The sequence below is a fragment of the Euprymna scolopes genome, chromosome 26 (genome assembly GCF_053919585.1).
Source record: "Euprymna scolopes isolate OS-2025 chromosome 26, ASM5391958v1, whole genome shotgun sequence".
In the NCBI taxonomy this organism is placed as follows: Eukaryota; Metazoa; Mollusca; class Cephalopoda; order Sepiida; family Sepiolidae; genus Euprymna; species Euprymna scolopes.
The window spans coordinates 95,297,098-95,315,601 of NC_136507.1; positions in this window are offsets into that span (position 1 = coordinate 95,297,098).

The window sequence follows — 18,504 nt, forward strand, 5'->3', positions numbered from 1 at the left end:
GTCATAGTGAAATCTCAGTGACCACCTTTACAAATAGATAACACTTAGAAGGTGAGAATTTAAAAAAAAATGGCGGCAGGCAATATTTAAAGCTCTTATGACACTAAATAAAATTACATTTAACTTTCAGATTTTTTTTAGTTTACCAGGAATTGCTGTTAAAACTGTTTGCACCTTCGGGGTGTTATATATTTGTAAAGTCGGTCACTTAGTTTCGACTAAAAGGATAATATTACGTATTTTGTTCATAGAAATAAAAGTTTGTAAAGTTATTTAAGTGACCTAAAAAAAACATCTATAACTATTTTATAAAAGATATACTCTATACTAGCTGGCCGCCCGCATAAATATTATATTTTAATTAATGCACAATTCTAATTTATCATTAACAGAAATACCGTAGGCATTAAACGTAACTTAAAATTCCTTTAAAAAAATGCAGTAAAAAATATGGAAAGAACCTGAGAGATATATATACCAAATTTCAAGTCGGTAGATGAAAAATTCGTTGAGTATATAGGTTGAGAAGTGTCTTTACACACACACATTATCACTTTTATAGATATACTAGTATTTAAGCCCGGCATTGCCCGGGTGTTTGGATGTGTCTGTTGAGCAAAAAAAAAAAAAAAGTGGTAGTAGGAAGGCAGGCTCGAACCCGTACTGCGAAGGAGGAAAAGAACGGGGGAAAAACTCTATGCTGTTACGACCACCGCCAAACCGGAAGTGACATTTTTTAAAATTAAGGTTAGACAATCGAAAGGAGGGGATGACTTTCAAAAATATCGGCGAAAAAGCAACCCCCTCCCCTGTAGAAAAGTTTCCAGTTGAAGATGAAGATATTAATGTTTTTAGCCAATTTTTCGATATTTGTCGTATGAAAGGTCGAACTTTAAAACGATACTGATCTTGGTAAAATCCATCGCCTCCGTCAAAAATTTTCGGCAGACATGCAAACATACATACATACATTTATATATTGGTAACTAAAAATTTTCGACCCAAACAGATTAAAAAGCTTGCCCTATCTCTGAATACTCTTTATGTAAAATTTCAAATGTTTAGACCAGAAATTGTCTGAGTAATTTGGTAGAGACCGCAGAGGTCAATTTTTTTAAACTTTGAACCCTATTATGACCCCTTAACATTTATTGTTTTGGACTCAAATCAAGTTATTAAGTTAGATCCATATCCAACGAACCTATATCTAAAATTTCAAGTGTTTAGACCCAAAATTGACAGAGGAGTTTGGTAGAGTTCTCAAAAGTCAATTTGTTGACTTTAACCCCTTAACAGCCAAATTTCTGGCCGAAATCCGATCACATGGATTTCCCCAAATCTCAGTACCCTGTATATCAAATTTCGAGTTTGTAGATTTAAAATTGAAAGAGTTATTGCGTAGAGAAATGTACACAGAGAGACGTACAGACACACAGATACACAAACACCTTAACTTTTATATATATATAGACTAGCATGGGTGCCTGGCGTTGCCCGGGTGTTTGGAGGTATATGCTGAGCAAAAAAAAAACGGTAAATTTTTTAAACTTTGACCCCTATTATGACCCCTTAACATTTATTGTTTTGGGCTCAAATCAAGTTAAGTTAGATCCATGTCCAAGGAACCTATATCTAAAATTTAAAGTGTTTAGACCCAAAATTGTTGGAGGCGCTTGGTAGAGTTCTCAAAGGTCAAATCGTTGAACTTTGACCTCTTAACAGCCAAATTTCTGGATGAAAACCGATCACATATTTTCCAAAATCTCAGTACGCTGGATATCAAATTTCGGGTTTGTAGACTAAAAATTGACAGAGTTATTGCGTAGGGAAATATACACAGACACACAGACAGACACACACACAGACACACAGACACGTTCACTTTTATAGATATACTAGCATGGGTGTCCGACATTGCCCGGGTATTTGGAGGTGTATGTTGAGCAAAAAAATAAAAGTGGTCAATTTTTTTTTCTTTGATCCTTATTATGACCCTTTAAAATTTATTGTTTTGGGCTCAAATCAAGTTATTAAGTTAGATCCATGTCCAAGGACCCTATATCTAAAATTTAAAGTGTTTAGACCCAAAATTGGCAGAGGAGTTTGGTAGAGTTCTCAAAGGTCAAATCGTTGAACTTTGACCCCTTAGCAGCCAAATTTCTGACCGAAACTCGATCACATGGATTTCCCCAAATCTCAGTACCCTGTATATCAAATTTCGAGTCTGTAGACTAAAAATTGACAGAATTATTGCGTAGGGAAATGTACACACACACACACACACACACGTTCACTTTTATAGATGTATAGATTGATATATTAATGCTTCAATTATTTCAAATAGTGAACATTGCGAAGCGATAGCAAGGCAATAAATCTTGTTAATTAATAAATACTGGGAATCCCATCAAGTTCGGATAATTCTCTGATTTTTTGGTGGACATTTAAAATAACTTTCACTTTCATCACCCGTCCGTTAATGAGCACACTTTTCTGTTGGTCATATATGAGCCAGTGCACGAGGAAAATGCATTAATATGCGTCATGGTTTTGCTTTTATGCACGATAAATTAAGGGACGACAAATGTACGATAAGGCAAGATAACTGTCTCTGCTAATTCTCTAATATGTAATGTTTAGACACGACAAATAAGGCACAACAGATTTAGTCATGACAATATTAAGCACGACAGATTAAGGTGCAGCAAATTTAGGAACGACAACGTTATGTACGATGAATTAAGGCACAACAAAATTAGACACGACAAATTTAGGTACGATGGATTTAGGCATAACAACTTGGTGTTTTTTTTTGTTTTGTTTTTCACTAAAAATCTTTATAAAAATAAACAAGCTTTTTTCTCTAACTTAAAAGGAATACTTAAAAAAACATGTCAAACGTTAAAACAAAAAAATATATATATTTTTTTAAATCGTGAATGTTTTTATAGTAAGTATTTTTAATAGTAATTGTTTACCAAAAATTGACAATGAGCAGTAAAAAAAAAAATATTTACTTCTCCCAAATCCCGGCCCGTCAGTCTGAAATAATAAAAAATAAATAAATAAATAAATAAATAAATAAATAATAATAATAATAATAATGATGATGATGATGATGATATTTTGTTTATTTTTTACAATAATTTTTAACAGAATAAAAGAGCATCTCAGTCCGGCTAAATTAAAATCAGTTGTTCTTGTGCTTGGCATAAGAATCCCAGGTTGCTCGAATGACGTTCCTAAATATCACACGAATGGAGAAGCAGTCGTGCCATGTCGTAACTTAATTTGTCGTATATATTTAGTAAAACCCGATGTGTCACTCTTGAACAACAACGACATAAAAAGAAATGATTAAATATAAAATTCAAATTAAAGAAACGATGACTCAACAAGAAATAAACAACAAAAATAGTATTGCTAATACTTTCTCACTTAACATTAAAAAGCCCCAGCATTTTAAAAAATGTCTAAAGAACAAAAACTGGCATAGTTTATCGTTAACTATATATGTATATGTGCCATCTTTTATTTTTATTGAAACCTAAAATATTAAAAACGGTCATTTCCTTTTTAAAAGAATGTGTCTTTTGATAACAGCAAACGAAACATGAACGGATACCATCTTTAAAAAAGAGTCCTATTCTCGCGAGAATTGCGTTAACGTGAAATGGCGAGAATAGGTCGTTTTTTAGAACTTTGATTTGTGTTTATCGTCTACACATCGTGTATTTATTTATTTATTTATTTATTTATTTCAAAAATTCAATGTCTTTACCAAATGTCAATAAATCTCTATATACCGTTGCGCGTGTGAGTTTTGTAAGGAAAATAAACCAAATAATTTAACATTTTGCTGACAAACGTGTGGTTGTTTTAGTCGATGGAATGTTCATGAACTTTATCAACCTTTAAAATAATATAAATGTTTTGTCTTTATTTACATTTCAATTGTAAAGGCGCAACACCGATTTCCGGCAACTAATGGTTAGGTTACAACGACCAAAAATCGCCTAAAAATGTAGAACGCTCTCCCATGCAATAAACAGTTTAATTTGATTTTTCGTAATAAAAAAATTCAAATTATCAAAATCTGTTTGATTTTCAAAAGATCTCTTGTTTTTATTTAGAAAGATGAGTCGGGGTTTTAATATTCAAGGACTTTACCTGTTTGTATGCGCATGTCCCAAAGAAGTTTAACATTGTCGTTCTCCTGTACCATTCCGGTTTATGTTCATGCCACTTCTTATTGCGGTCCAATTCATAAAGTTTGCTTATATTCCAGTGTAGAACCTACGCGACTTTATTGTGTATCCATTTTATTATATTGATATTGTGCCAGCATTCTGATACAATATACGCTAAGGTGTCTTCCTTTTGCATTATTACACAATGTGCATTCCAATAATTAAAAAATTGTGACGAAAAAATCATCTGACCTAAAATATAATGATATCTGTTTTTGGATAAACACTGCTTAGTGCTTGTCAATTTCCAATTTAAAAACCGGAGGCCGTCATTAAATAGAGTTTTACAATTTAACTTAAATTTAACTTCAGTTATGGCGTCACGGGTAAAGCGAAACAATACTCGTAGTATTACACTTAAACATCGGTCTATTTCTCTAAAAAATAAATGTTGAACCTGTTTTTAAATTTCTAGAAATTTCTGGTGGATTCGTATACTTAATAAATTGATGAATTCACTGGGTACAATTTTGTTTTTTGCTTTTTTTAATGTTGTCTAAATTTTTACAACCGATTTAAAGTATATTTGCACAACTGAATCAGGAAATGACATATATTTCTCTCAATCAGGTAAGGTTTCTGTGCTACGTTGATTTGAAAGAAAATAAGATCTTGTGACAAAATCGATTACATTTTTATGGCATTATCAGCTGATTTTTGTCAACACATATGATCCTAAATATGTTTTTAAGAAAAGAATGTTTTGCCAACAACATGTATTGATTACTTGATAGAAACATCGATTACTATAAACTGAATGGTAAGTATATATAAAGGTAAGTACGCGTAAATTGCATGGTGTTTCATTATTGTTCAAACTTCAGGGTTTGAACTTCAGTTTCTTCGAACTCCTAGAATGCTCAGCCACGGCAAGACTTCTTTCCAGATTCCAACATTAGTCAGCCTCATAAGTGTGTCCCAGGGAACTTGGTACCTGGTCTCCATCTCTTTCAGGTCTGGATGGAATCTCTCCCCCTGATCGTCACTTCCTAACCCATGTTCTCAGGAAACCGATCCAGATGTGAAAATAGTGCGTCTTGACGCTCATGTTGCAACCCATGTTTTTTAAAGCAATCAGTATGTTGTTGAGGAGTCCTGCATAGTTTCTCGTCTTACTGTTGACAAGAAACTTCTTCACTACAAGAACAAATGCCTTCCATGCTTCCAGTTCCACTTCGTTCGTTGAGTTTTTGAAGTCTGGATCTCTGATGAGCTGCAGGATCTGAAGACCGTCAAAGATGTCAGCTTTCAACTTCTTCATGGTCAATCCTGGAAAAGCTTGGCACAAGTAAATGAAGCAGTCACCATCCTTGTCCAGATTCTTGGTGAACTTGACGTACAGCGGTGGGAAGAGTCTTATAGCTCTGTCTACCGGACGGTCTTTTATGGTCGTTTTCTTTGCAAAGCACCGGTTCCTACCGCACAGGTCAGTCCTTCTTCGTGTATGCTAGCACCAATTTTGAAAATTTCGAGATTTTATTACTTCAAACTGCTTCTTTTTCGACATAATCACGTAGAACTATCGGACCTGAATACTTCTTGTTATTAAAATATTAATTTCCAATCAAAACAATTATTTGACGTAACATTTTACCTCCACCAACGTATTTTAAAATGTTTCACACATGCGTACATGTTAACAAAAACGTAAAAAAAATAAACAAAATAAAACGATATGTGGCCTCAGGAAAAAAAAACTTGACCTGATTGAACAAAACCAATGTGATTTTCTTGCTCAGCACATTAGATTTGTCTTAAATCAACTGAAAAAAAAACGCAGACAACAAACTCATTGTTAACCAGTGAATGATGTCCGTTCATCTCTTGCGAAGATGACCGTTGGTTAGCTGGTCAAGAGATGAATCATCAATCCGATCCAAGCTTTGTCGTATCTCATGCAATGTAGGGTATCTGTGAGATGACTCTGTTGTAGAGCTGCTGACTGATCTGTCTTTTCGAATAACATTTTCCCCCTTGCGTTCCTTAATGCGCGCAGATTCAGCAATCAAGCCGAACTGTTTGAAGGGCACCTGCAAACTCTCATATAATCGTTTCCACTGTCCTTCTACGGTTCTTTTGCCTTTTGTCAGCTCACCGTCTGGCATGCAGCATATACCCTACGCTTAACGAACTTGGTACTGTTGACAGGATTCTTGGTCGGAGTAAAACTTATGTGTCTGGTATCTTGTCTTGCCCTTGCCACTTTATTTTTATCAATCTACGGAGATATGTCATGTGGAAATGGTATATATGACCCAAATCTCGCTGATGAATTATTATTAAGGGCAAAATGGTTAATCCGGTAACGCTCTAGAACCAAGATGCTGAGCACTAGTGTTGCCTATATATTTCAAATTTATTTATCTGTCGTCGTCATTAACATCCTCCCCATCACATCATCATAATTTTATTTCTGTTTTATTCATTTTTTCATCGTAGTTTCCTCTCTTAAGGTTTAGATGTTTTTAGTTATTGTTTTTGTCGTCGTCGTCGTCGTCAGGTCAAACCCTTGACTTTGGAGATTCAAGTTGTACCTTTCTTAACAGGTAAGCCTTTTGCAGGATTGAAAACGAGATTATCTCATCAATCTGATTGAGTCATTTATGGTGGCTTTTCGTTATGGTTACGAATATTTTTACAACAAGAATCACCCTGACTTCTTTACATATCCATAATCTAACTAATTTGTTATTTTAGATTTTCACATTTTTTCCTATTCTTTCTCCTGTACTCTCTCGGTATCAAAAGGATAAGAAGCAAGTTTTTTTTGATTAGAAAGATTCGGATTTCGAATGTTCAAGAAACAGTTTTTATACGCATTTTCACAAAGAAGTTTGACATTGTCATTTACCTATATAACTTCTGGCTTATTCCCACTTTTCATTGTGGCACAATTCATAGAGTTTACATATATTCCAGTGTAGAACTTGACTTTGTCATGTCTCTATTTTTTACATTGATGTCATGTTAGCATATGGCATTCTGGAACAATATGTGCTAAAGTTTATTCCTTTGCGTTACACACTCTGCACAATCTAATCGTTGATGGTCAAAACTCTGAAGCCCACAATGGCGTGATCAGAGACACATCCGGACCCAGTTCTCTTAATCAACGATCTCCCAAATACTATTCTACGATCATTTGTGGACATTTGTGCAGAAGATACTGCCATCTGTGGTAACACCTCTATGGTCAGCAAAGGCATAAATCTTATTTATTCTCTCTTTTCTGGCATTGAGCATGTTGTACAACGAAATAAAAATTGTTAATTACCTTTATTGCGTCCAAAATCAAATTTCTGTCTTTTCAGCACCTGCGCTCTGATTCGCAATTTACGTCAATTGAAATGGACGGCTCTCGTTGAGAAAGTACCCTGCTTTGCCAAACTTCTAGGACTGACTTTCACTTATTGATTCAAAAGGGAAAACTTACATCAGATCCGTTGCCATAGTCGCTGGAAAAATGCTTGAATCATTCTACTGCTCCAGAAAGTATCTCATTCCTGATGCAATTCTCTAATGAAAAAATCCAAATGCGTCATAAAATGGAGTACTCTTGCCACATCTGGGAGAGGAGCTGCTTATAGCACCTTTCCCTGCTTTGACAGAGTTCAAAACTGGATTCGAAATCTAGTAGGTGATGTCCTTACAGTCTTTTTCTCACTGAAGAGACATTTCGAGGCTATCTTTGCTATATCGTTATTTTTATGGCATGTGCTCGACTAAGATTCAATTTACCCCCCCTGCAAGAAAATCGCAACAAACACTTGTCTAGCTACAACAACTGTCAATAATTTCCTCTACTCCCTATCATTGCTTACAACTAAACGAAAAATCCACGAGCAAAGTTTCTTTCCTAGAAAAATCAGTATGCGGAACATAATACCTCGCAACTGCCTCCCAACTGAATATAATATGGTCGCTTTCAATTCCCACCTGACTACAACTTGGATGTCTTCAAGTCCAACATAAACACATTCCTGATGAACCGCCCCCCCTTAAGTAGACACTTTATCAAATCTCAACATTAACGTACTGTACACGCAATAACCTTATCCCCGAGTGGCTTCCGGGCCTTGATAAGTCGTGACCACTTTGTAAAAAAAAAGTTCTTGCTGATCTGTCCGCTTGAATAATTAAATACTACACAAGTTCCGCCATTGCCGATCATTACTGTGTTGCATTAACTCTTATCCTCGAGTGGCCCTTAGGTTTTGATAATCAATGAACTCTTAATAATAAAAACAAAACATCGGTAGTTTTGCAGTTTTGTCAGGTGTTTGATAGGCCAATGCAAAGAACTTGTTCCTGGGCGACCATTAAAACTCAAACTTAACCTTGATACTGTGACTTGGAATTCTCTTCATGATCCCTGTTTCTCTGACTGTACCAACATGAAAAAATTAAAATGTAATATAGTGGAAATATCTTGTTGTCCAACTCCTCACCCAGGTTTTCTAATATAAATCTTGCACCTACCACAGTAGTCCGTTGCACTTCAGCTTGCTTGCAGTGAATAAAAGTTAAGAATGAAATAAAACGTAAGAGAAATGAATGACTAGATGTAAAAATAATAATAATAATAAATAAATAAAGATGAAAGATAAATAGGTTGCGAAAAAAAATTAAATTGTATTTTGAAAAGACGAAAAATTGCGACCATAAAAAGAAACGAAGAAATAATTTGAAAGAAAGAGAAGATTGACTGAATGTTCCGAAAACAGAACGTTGATAAAATATTTAAAAAAAAAGGATAGAAACAACAATAACAACAACAAAAAAAGAAAAAGAAAAAAAAAGAAAAACGCTTTTTAAAGAAAAAACGAAAAAAAAAATGGTATAATGCTTAAGATCAAAAATGGTTTTAAATCGAATCAGTCCGCGAATAGCGGGAGATGGAATGAAACTTTGCGATCTTCGTTCAAAGTATTGGGTGTGTTTGAAGTTGATTTCATGTCTTCAAGCGAGGAATTTGCATCGCTCCTCTTTTATAAATTCAGCTTAGATCGACACAGACGTCAGGTGCGCTGACCGCTGGAAGCCTTCGGCGATGAAGCTTCGGAATCCGCAAAAATTCTGTCCACGTTGATTAATTTTACGACCAATTAATTTGAACAACTTTGTTTTTACTCGTCAACATGGCGGAATAATTCCGTGTTTCGAATGTGCAACTTCAAAGTACATTAAAGCTAATATCTATATTACTAAACTGTTAGAAAGCAGATTTCCATTGCAATAAGACTCTCTTCTGGCGATTTTATAATACTTGGGCTGGTAAATCTCTGCCCCATTTGAAGGTTCTTCATAAAAGTGTAGAAATGTATCTGTAATTTGACAGCCCACATATTTTCTTCCCTGTGCGCTCTCTCGCTCTCTCGCGCTCTTTCTCTTTCTCTCATACGCACACAGACGTGATGTTGTTAGCCTCAGCTTTTTCTAGAGATGCTATAATTGCACGTGCCTGTCATTTGACTCGTTGATCTCGTGGTCTTCGTCAATTCGCTCTTTTGAGACCTTATTGTAATACAATATCCTATTTCAGCATCTTTCCAAGGGCTGCAAACTTATTTGCTGAGTTTTTTTTTTTTTTTTTTTTTTTTGCATATTAGGGCTTGTGAATCTCTGTTCCATTTAAGGGTTCTTGATAAAGCACAGAAACGAATCTTTTCTTTTCTTCTTTGCACCGTCTTTCTCATAAACGTGATGTTACTGGTCTCAGTCTTTTCTATAAATACTATTATGGTATGTGTTCTTCAGAATTGTCTGATCTATTCCCTGCTTCATTTGTGCCAGCTCGTTTGACTTGTTGGTCTAGTGGTCTCCATAAATTCACTGTTTTGATATCTCATTGTAATACAACTTCTTATTCAAGTAGTTTCTTTTTCCAGAAGTGCAGGCGTATGGAACTCTCTTCCTGCTGACTGTTTTTCACCCTAACATTATCCTTGATCTTTTCAAGACTAAAGCCGCTAGTCATCTTTTGTCTTTGGTATAATCGTATTTCATTCTTTTTAGTTTTTAGCATAAAGTGGCTTCATGTCTTGCTTAGAGTGATTTCCATAAAAAATAAAATCTGTAAAGATTCATAGTAAACCTTACTTTAGATACTAACGTTACGTGTCCGTATTATTACTAGTTCCGCCAGGCAAATTTTAATAGTTACGATTGACTCAAATAACTATAATTGTTCTCCATTTCTCCTGAACAATTGACAAATCTAATAACATCTACGCACAAATTATTTACAAAGAAACTCAGGTTTTAATATTTAGGGACATCTGAATAAAATAACCAACATTTGGTATTATTTGCATTCTTCGGGTTACTATTCTCATCTTGATCGCTATTTTCACATAGTTTCGGTCGATGGAACCTCAGGTCTTCTTCAGGTTTATCTTATCGAACTCGGAAACCTTTCTGTTAGTATCTACATAGAATTTCAAACAGAACGAGGCGATATACCCTCGTTCCATCAGCTATGATTGGGTAGAAGGTTTAAGTAATTCGCACTTGTATTTCGAGTGCCGCCCACACTGTGGGTTGAACTTTCAGCATCCAGAACAGTATAACGAACAACTGAATTTGACCAAGTACTTGCGAACAATTCTAGTATGAATTTTGGGAGCCTTAAACTTATTCTTACTTTTATATGTAAAATCTTACTTCTTGTTACTATAAATCACGGTTTATTACTACATATTATATATATATACTCGCAAAAGTACCCGTCATTGACTGGGTTCAAAAACCGCCTACATAAAATGGACTCTGATTTATGAAAGTATGATAAGTTATGAAAAGGAAGGTTTGTAAAGAGATAGCTTCGAATTTGGGGGTATCAAAACCAAAGCAAAATATGGTGAAAGTAAAAATAAAATAGATAAACCCCATAATTTATTATACCATACCTGTTCACACTGAAACACTTATCACAATATTCTGTGGATCTATATTAAAAAAACTTATTAAACTTTGTGACATATTTCCATTCTATGGAGGTCAGGCGCTAACGAACACCCCCATAATTTTATTATGCCATATTTCTTCAAACTGAAACATAATTATCAAAGTATACTTACGCAGATAGATATGAAAAGTTTGTGCCTATTTTCATTCCATGGAGGCCAGGCGCGAACGCAGACCCCACAATTTTATTATACCATCCTTATTTAAGTTAAAACATACTTATCAAAGTATTCTTATGTACACCTATATCAAAAACACTTGTAAACGTTTTTTTATTTTTAAATTTTTTATTTCCATACTTTGTGGACCAGGCCCGTACGCAGACCCCACAATTTTAATGAATCATCATTATGCCAGATCAAACATACCCATTCCTGTGTCTCGATACATCTTCTATCATTATATGTGATCAGTTTTCTATAACAGTCAACCATATATGCGACTATTTTTAATCAATAATTATTTTTAATCAATAATTATTTTTAATCAATATAAGAAAATTGCAGTTTAATAAAACGTATACTTTATCAGATTATGCTACATATTACAATATTGCTGCTACAGTTTAAACCACCCTTACCACGGCGAGAAAATAGTTTTAGAATGTGCAGAAGAAGATTATTATTATTATTATTATTATTATTATTATTATTATCATTATCATTATCATTATTATTATTATTATTATTATTATTATTATTAGTAGTAGTAGTAGTAGTAGTAGTAGTAGTAGTAGTAGTAGTTTTGTTGTTGCTGTTTTGTTTTGTTTTTTCGTATTTTCAGTAACCGGGTTTGAAGACCCCATGCAGGGGATTCAAGAGCCAACTACTCAATACCAAGTCTCAAGAGAATCGCCTTATGAAAGACAAGAGACTTCTCAGCATCCCTATTCCAATTTTGATAATAATTTATGACATCATTTTTAATATAAAAAATGTTTACAATTTAAGGCTTTAGCTTAAGGAGTCTTAATAATGAATGGAAATTTAAGGAATATCACAACAGTGAAATCGTTGCTGCTAGTCTCTACTGTGATCAACAGAAAAAAAATATCTTTCATCTTAATAATGATCGCCCTCACACAACACTTATGGCCAAAGATCTTATAGGAGAATTTAGCGGGGAAATCTTTCCCCATCCTACATATTCTCCTGGCTTAGCTCCGTCAAGTTATCACTTATTTTGAGGATTAAGAAAACCATTTAGATGTCCTTAGGTTAACATTACAAGAGAAGATTGATCATAAATTAGATTCATCAAAATTTAAACAATTTTATAAGCGAGATTTATAATCTCGTTGATGGATGGAATCAAGTTATAGAGAGCAAAGGTTGTTATTGCTACACCGACCTAATATTTCTCGAGGAGAGGGGCGCTATTGTTAAAGAAATACGCTATCAATATGCTCTAAAACATTGTGAAAATCTCGAAGAGATTAACATTCTAGTTAAAAGAATGCGATGTGGTCCCTGGTCTTGGTAGAGGCCATATTGAAGCGTTTTTTTTTTGGGGGGGGGGTATGGCCAAGAACCACAAACACATTTAATATAAATTGGGATACAAAACTTAGCGAAGGATAAAATTGAAAGGTGTACATGGAACATGTATGCATAATAAAGAGAATAAAATGAAACATTAAAATGATAGAAGGGTCACCAGACAGTATGCGCGTCCTAAAACACAAACTTTTATAAATGAAAAATGGAGAAATACGAAAGTTTATAAGAAAACATCTTTATAGTAGTAAAAATAATATTAAAGTTATTTTTCAGTCATTTATACAAACACGTGGAATTTTGTGTGTGTGTGTGTGTGTGTGTGTGTGTGTATTTACCTTTGTACCTATTTACAATGCCTCCCCACGGGACAGAGTTAGACACCAGGGTCGTTTCTTAACGTGGAGAAAAGGTACAAAAATAAAAATTGTCTCAGTCGTGAAGGATTTCTACTCCACTGAAAGAGAACGAGAAATGGAAGTGCCGCATCTGAAGAACAGATACTACACTTTAATCTTGGCCAAAAGGCCTTTGTAGATATACATGCTCGAGCTACTAAAGACTGAATGCATTAGTTATTTCGTCTTGACACCCTGATGCAAGAATGGGATAAGGATCTTCAGTACAATTTCTTAAGATTCCTTTTTTTTCAATCAGCTAATAGAGTTTTTAAGTAGGATGAATATTAATATGTAAGTATTTGGCAGCGTGGTATTGTGTATGTGAGTTTATCTTTGTCCTTGTTAGTGCATATATATATATATATGTGTGTGTGTGTGTGTGTGTGTGTGTATAAACAAAGAATGCGAAAGAGGTAAAGTGTTCCCGCTTGTTTTCTTTTCCTCATAAAGGAAATGTTTTTTTTCTTTAATGTTTCATTGTTAAAGCGTTTTTTATTTAATAAGTCTGAAAAAAGGCTATTCTTATGAAAATTTTCAAACGACATATTGTTTGAATTTGGCGAAATGGTCTTGAAACAATTGTAACTAACGATGAAATATACCTTTTGTTGCTATCAACCTATTTCTGGAAGTCTTGTTTTTTTTGTTAAAACTGTATATATATATATATATATATATATATATATATATATATATATATATATATATATATACGTGAGTTGCTAAAGGATGGATACATGAGTCTTTGCGTTCTTTCGCCTTAACACCCCGACGCAAAGTTGAGATGGGAATGTTGAGTACACCTCTTATGATTGCTTTTTTCAACTGTCTATTAGAGTTTTTATTCTTTTCATTGTTTGTCTCCACACTTTATAGGAGTTTCCAACTTCGCACTGGCTTATTACTTTCACATGTATGTGGTACTTTTTATGGGCTCAGAAATATTTCCATTGGTTAAAAATACTTTTGAGTTCACACATAATGCATAATAAAATGAAAATAAAATGAAATATCTGAAATAATAGAAGGGTCACCACGTAGCAAACGCTACCTAAAACATAAACAAAAATAAATGAAAAATTGGAGACAAGAAATTTTATAACAAAACATTTTTATACAACAGATACGTGAATCTAAAGTTATTTTCATTTTAGTAAACGTTCATGGTACAAGCACGTGTTTGGTTAAAGACGTTAAGTGAATAATAGTCACAGTTCATATAGTATATAAATATTTGGCAGCGTGGCATTGTGTGTGTGCCTTTGTTCTAGTTAGTGCGTGTATATATGTGAGCGATGATAAAGGCTGGATAGCGATTCTTTCACTTTGACGCCTCGAGAGGGCTAAGGGTTATTTGTAAAGAAAGAGACCTTAGGTTCCTTTCGTTTGGCTGGTTGATGAAGTTTGTCCTCTAAACTAATTTTCTTATAGGAATTCCAAAGTTCGCACTGATTTACTACATTCAGGTATGGGTGTTACTTATTGGGGGTTGGAAAGATTTTCATTGGTTGAAAATTCTTTGGTTTAACACACTTATGTTAAAACTTGATAGCTTTAGGAAGTGGCGAAGAGAGCGTATGGAAATGAACAAGAGAAAGAAAGGGGTAAGCAATTAGAACCATTTACATTTTAGCACTCGTTCGAATCGCATCTCGAAGTCGTTACGTGTAGCTGCAATGAAAGACAGAAACAAGTCGGTGGTTATTTAGAACTAAAACAATTTTCAAAACAAAACTACAGAAAAATCTCTTTTAAAAAAACTCAAGATATACGTACCCGTCACTGAACTAAGATATCATATTCCAAAAATCTTGTAAATTGACCAAGTGTAGCAAGATTCCAGGCGATACCAGATGGTCTTGCTTTTCAAATAGAGGAAGAGAAAGTAGGAGGGGGTGATATTTGATCAAGAAAAAAAAAAGAAAATTGTCCCTGGGACTTTATCAAGAAGAAGGAAATAGATAATAATTGTTCTTTAAGAGGTTTTAATTTCCATTTTGTACTTATGTAGTGATAAGAAGAGGCAAAAATGTCCATAAGAAATAAAATATTTCAGTGGAAAAAAAGAAATAAATATGATAATGAGATTCTTGAGTTTGGCAGAAAAACAATACAGGATCGTTTTCTGAAAGAACAATTCAAATATTATGGAAACAATGACTTGGGTTCAAAATGTCTGCTTTGGTGTCTGGGAGATGTTGTCATTTGGGTCCACCTGTTGTATTCAACTACCAGGCCACCAAGCTAGTGATAAGTTGGTTGGACAGATACATAAATACAATTGAACATGGGGAGAGATATGGTCACAAAAGAGAGGGAGGAGGTTCACAAGAAAAGAGAAAATGAAGGGAATGTAGAGTGGGGGTATGGAGAGAGAAGTTCACGAGAGAAGAAAAGGAATATAAGATAATGAGATAAAGAAAAAAAGAGGTTTAGAGAAAAAAAAAAGAAAAGTAATCTTCCAATGACAGAGGGAGGAAGAGGCCAGTTTTATAGAAACGATTGATTAGGGTTTTTTTGCTGGTTGGCATTGGGATGTGCACATCGCCCTTGCCTCGCCTTTGGGGGGGGGAGGCGAAACCCTCATAAGAGCTAAGTTGAAAAGCTCTTGTTTTTAGCTGGGAAATTAACTAGATGAACTTAAGTTATACAACCTGCATCATGAAGCTCAGATAAAAGAACTCGACTTTAAACAAGTGTAAAATGATTTATGAATAATTTTGTTTGGGGGGGTTTACGAAAATGAACCAGTTTTTCTTTGTTTCTCGATTGCCGGCCTGAATGAAGATGCAGTTTATTTCAGGTATGCCCTGACGCCAGATGATGAAAGAGATAGACTGGATCCAGCACGAAGCCAGAGTGACGGCCGAAGTGGACGATGTTGCCACACGGACTTAGCAGCAGAGAGATATTTTCCAGTGAACAGTGAGAGTCTGGTCACCCTTGAGGGGTCCACCACTAGACAAGTAAGAATGTAGCCCTGCTGGGTTGCATCTATGGTGCTGCGAGCTGGGAGCAATGAACACGACCAAGAGTACATCACAAGTATGCTCCTGTGAACCAGGTTAGCGACGGATGAGGCCCGGCCTTCGGACAAGAGTGGGCGTTAGGGTTATACAAGTAGTTTTATTTTTAACTAAGAAAATTTAATTTCATTAGTAAAAAAGAAAGATACTTCTTCTGTCGTCACATTAAAAAAAACAAGGCCAGATAAGTCCACAATAATTTAAACCTGCAAGATCAGCTTTGGAATGCTAACGTATTGACATTTTGATAATCGCTAAAAATCGTATTTTTTTTTTCTTAATAAAAAAAAATACTTGATCAATTTAAGTGATTTTTAGAATATGAAATCTTCGTTCCTTAACGGGTAGGTACAGCATAAGGACTTTTTCTGCAATTTATTTATTTATTTTTTAAATATGTTTAATTCTAAATAAGCATCAACAAGCCAATAAATGCCGGGTAAAACACAACTTTCTTTGACAGAGGTAATGAAAATGAAATAACATGGAGAGGGGAGAGGGGAAGACAATGGAAGAAGACGGCACAAATCTAAGTAGCAAATGATAGAGAACAGGGATTCTGGTTAACGGATAAACTCGGCTATAAGTTCGCATGACACGCCTGTAACGGCATCTTCCTTCGCGAAGGCTCGAAACGCCATTTTTAACTAGCTAATTTTCGAGGCAGCGTCTCTTTCTTGCAGCATCAGGTGGCCAAAAAGTGAATTCGCTGCCAGCACATTGTCTATTAATTCTGTTTCAGTCGACGAACCTCTCTACTCCAACCAGGAAAAGGAAACTAAAAATGGCGACAGTCTCGTCGAACGTCAGCGCCGGTTTCTGTAGAAACGACGTCGAGTGTGTTCACGGGTCTTGTTGCAGAAAAAAAAAAAATAGAAAAAAAAAAAAAGCTTTTTTTTTTTGTTTCGATGATCCGAAATGTGATTATCTTCACCGTAGTAATCTTAATCAGTTTTTATTTCTTCGTTGTACAAGACATATTCGACAGAGCACCATGTATGTGGACGGACGTCAGCCTAAAAGAAAAAAGTACATTGGTTTATTCTCGCATGTGGAAGCTTGTACGTGAAGAATAATCGGCGATTTATAAAGATCGCGGTCATGGAAGAACGCGATTAACCCCCCCCCCCAAAAAAAAAACTCTTCATACATTAAAAATAGTTTTATGTTGTTTTTGTTATATATTAATAGATGAGGAATCATCTCCGTTAAAAATCCAGTTAGTATTATGTATCTAAAATTGAGAAAATCACGATTGAAAAGTGTTAACGTTATATGAAGAAACCAAAGCAAAACAAAATGACCACCAAATTTGAACTAATGTCGTCTGTGGGGATCTATGAATAAAATGATAAAGTTCTCATCCGGATGTTGCCTAGTCGGCTGTTACATACAAAGTGTACAAAAGCGTCTCTGCGCATCGGCTCCAGGCACCTTTCCGCCAAGAAAAAGAAAAAGAAAAATAGAAGAAATTAACCCGACTAATGGGAAGCATGCGCACTGAAAATAAAGTATGAACAGCCGGCATGTTGTGGAAGCCGGTTGGAATAAATAGTCGAGGTTTTGAGAACTGAGGAGAGGGGAGAGGAAAGAAGAGGGACTCAGCAAACAAGAGACAGAGAGAAAAGGGTCCGCGCTTTCGAAGTTTAAATTCGACAATACTTCTCTACTAAAATTGAAAAAAAAAAAAAAAAAAGAAAAGATATTACCCTGGAAAAAGAATTAAATACTCCAAAAAAAAAAAAAAATAAAAAAAAAATAACACTCGTCTTTCAAATCCTTCCTTTCTCTTTGTTTTCAAGTATAAAACCTGATCTTTTTAATACTCAGATTTTAACCAAACTTCTATCGTCTATAAAAGATATTCAACGTTAAATGTTCCTGGTCGTCTTTTTATTTTTTGCATAGAATTATTATTGTATGTTTTACCATATAACAAAACCCGTACGTGTGTGTGTGTGTGTGTGTGTGTGTGTGTGTGTGTGTGTGTGTGTGTGTGTGTGTGTGTCTGTCTGTCTGTCTATCTATCTATCTACCTATCTATGTATCAGCTGGAAGTTGCGCGCTGCATACGTCGGATCACAAAAGTTGCTCTCTCGAGTTAAAATGGTTCTTCAATTGTTAAAATAAAAGAATTTTATTGACATACTAGAAGGCCACCCGGTGTTGCCCGGTCGTAGGATAAGCTTACATGTGGTATTTTTAATTTAGTAATTATTATTATAGTCAATTTTCTGTTAACTATTGTATTGTATTCAATATATAGTATTGATTTCAAAAGATAAAGAATAATATGACTTGGGTGCCATCAGCTAGAATCGAAACTAAAACATTTAGCGTTCCAGCCTTTGTCGTTAAGTTTTAA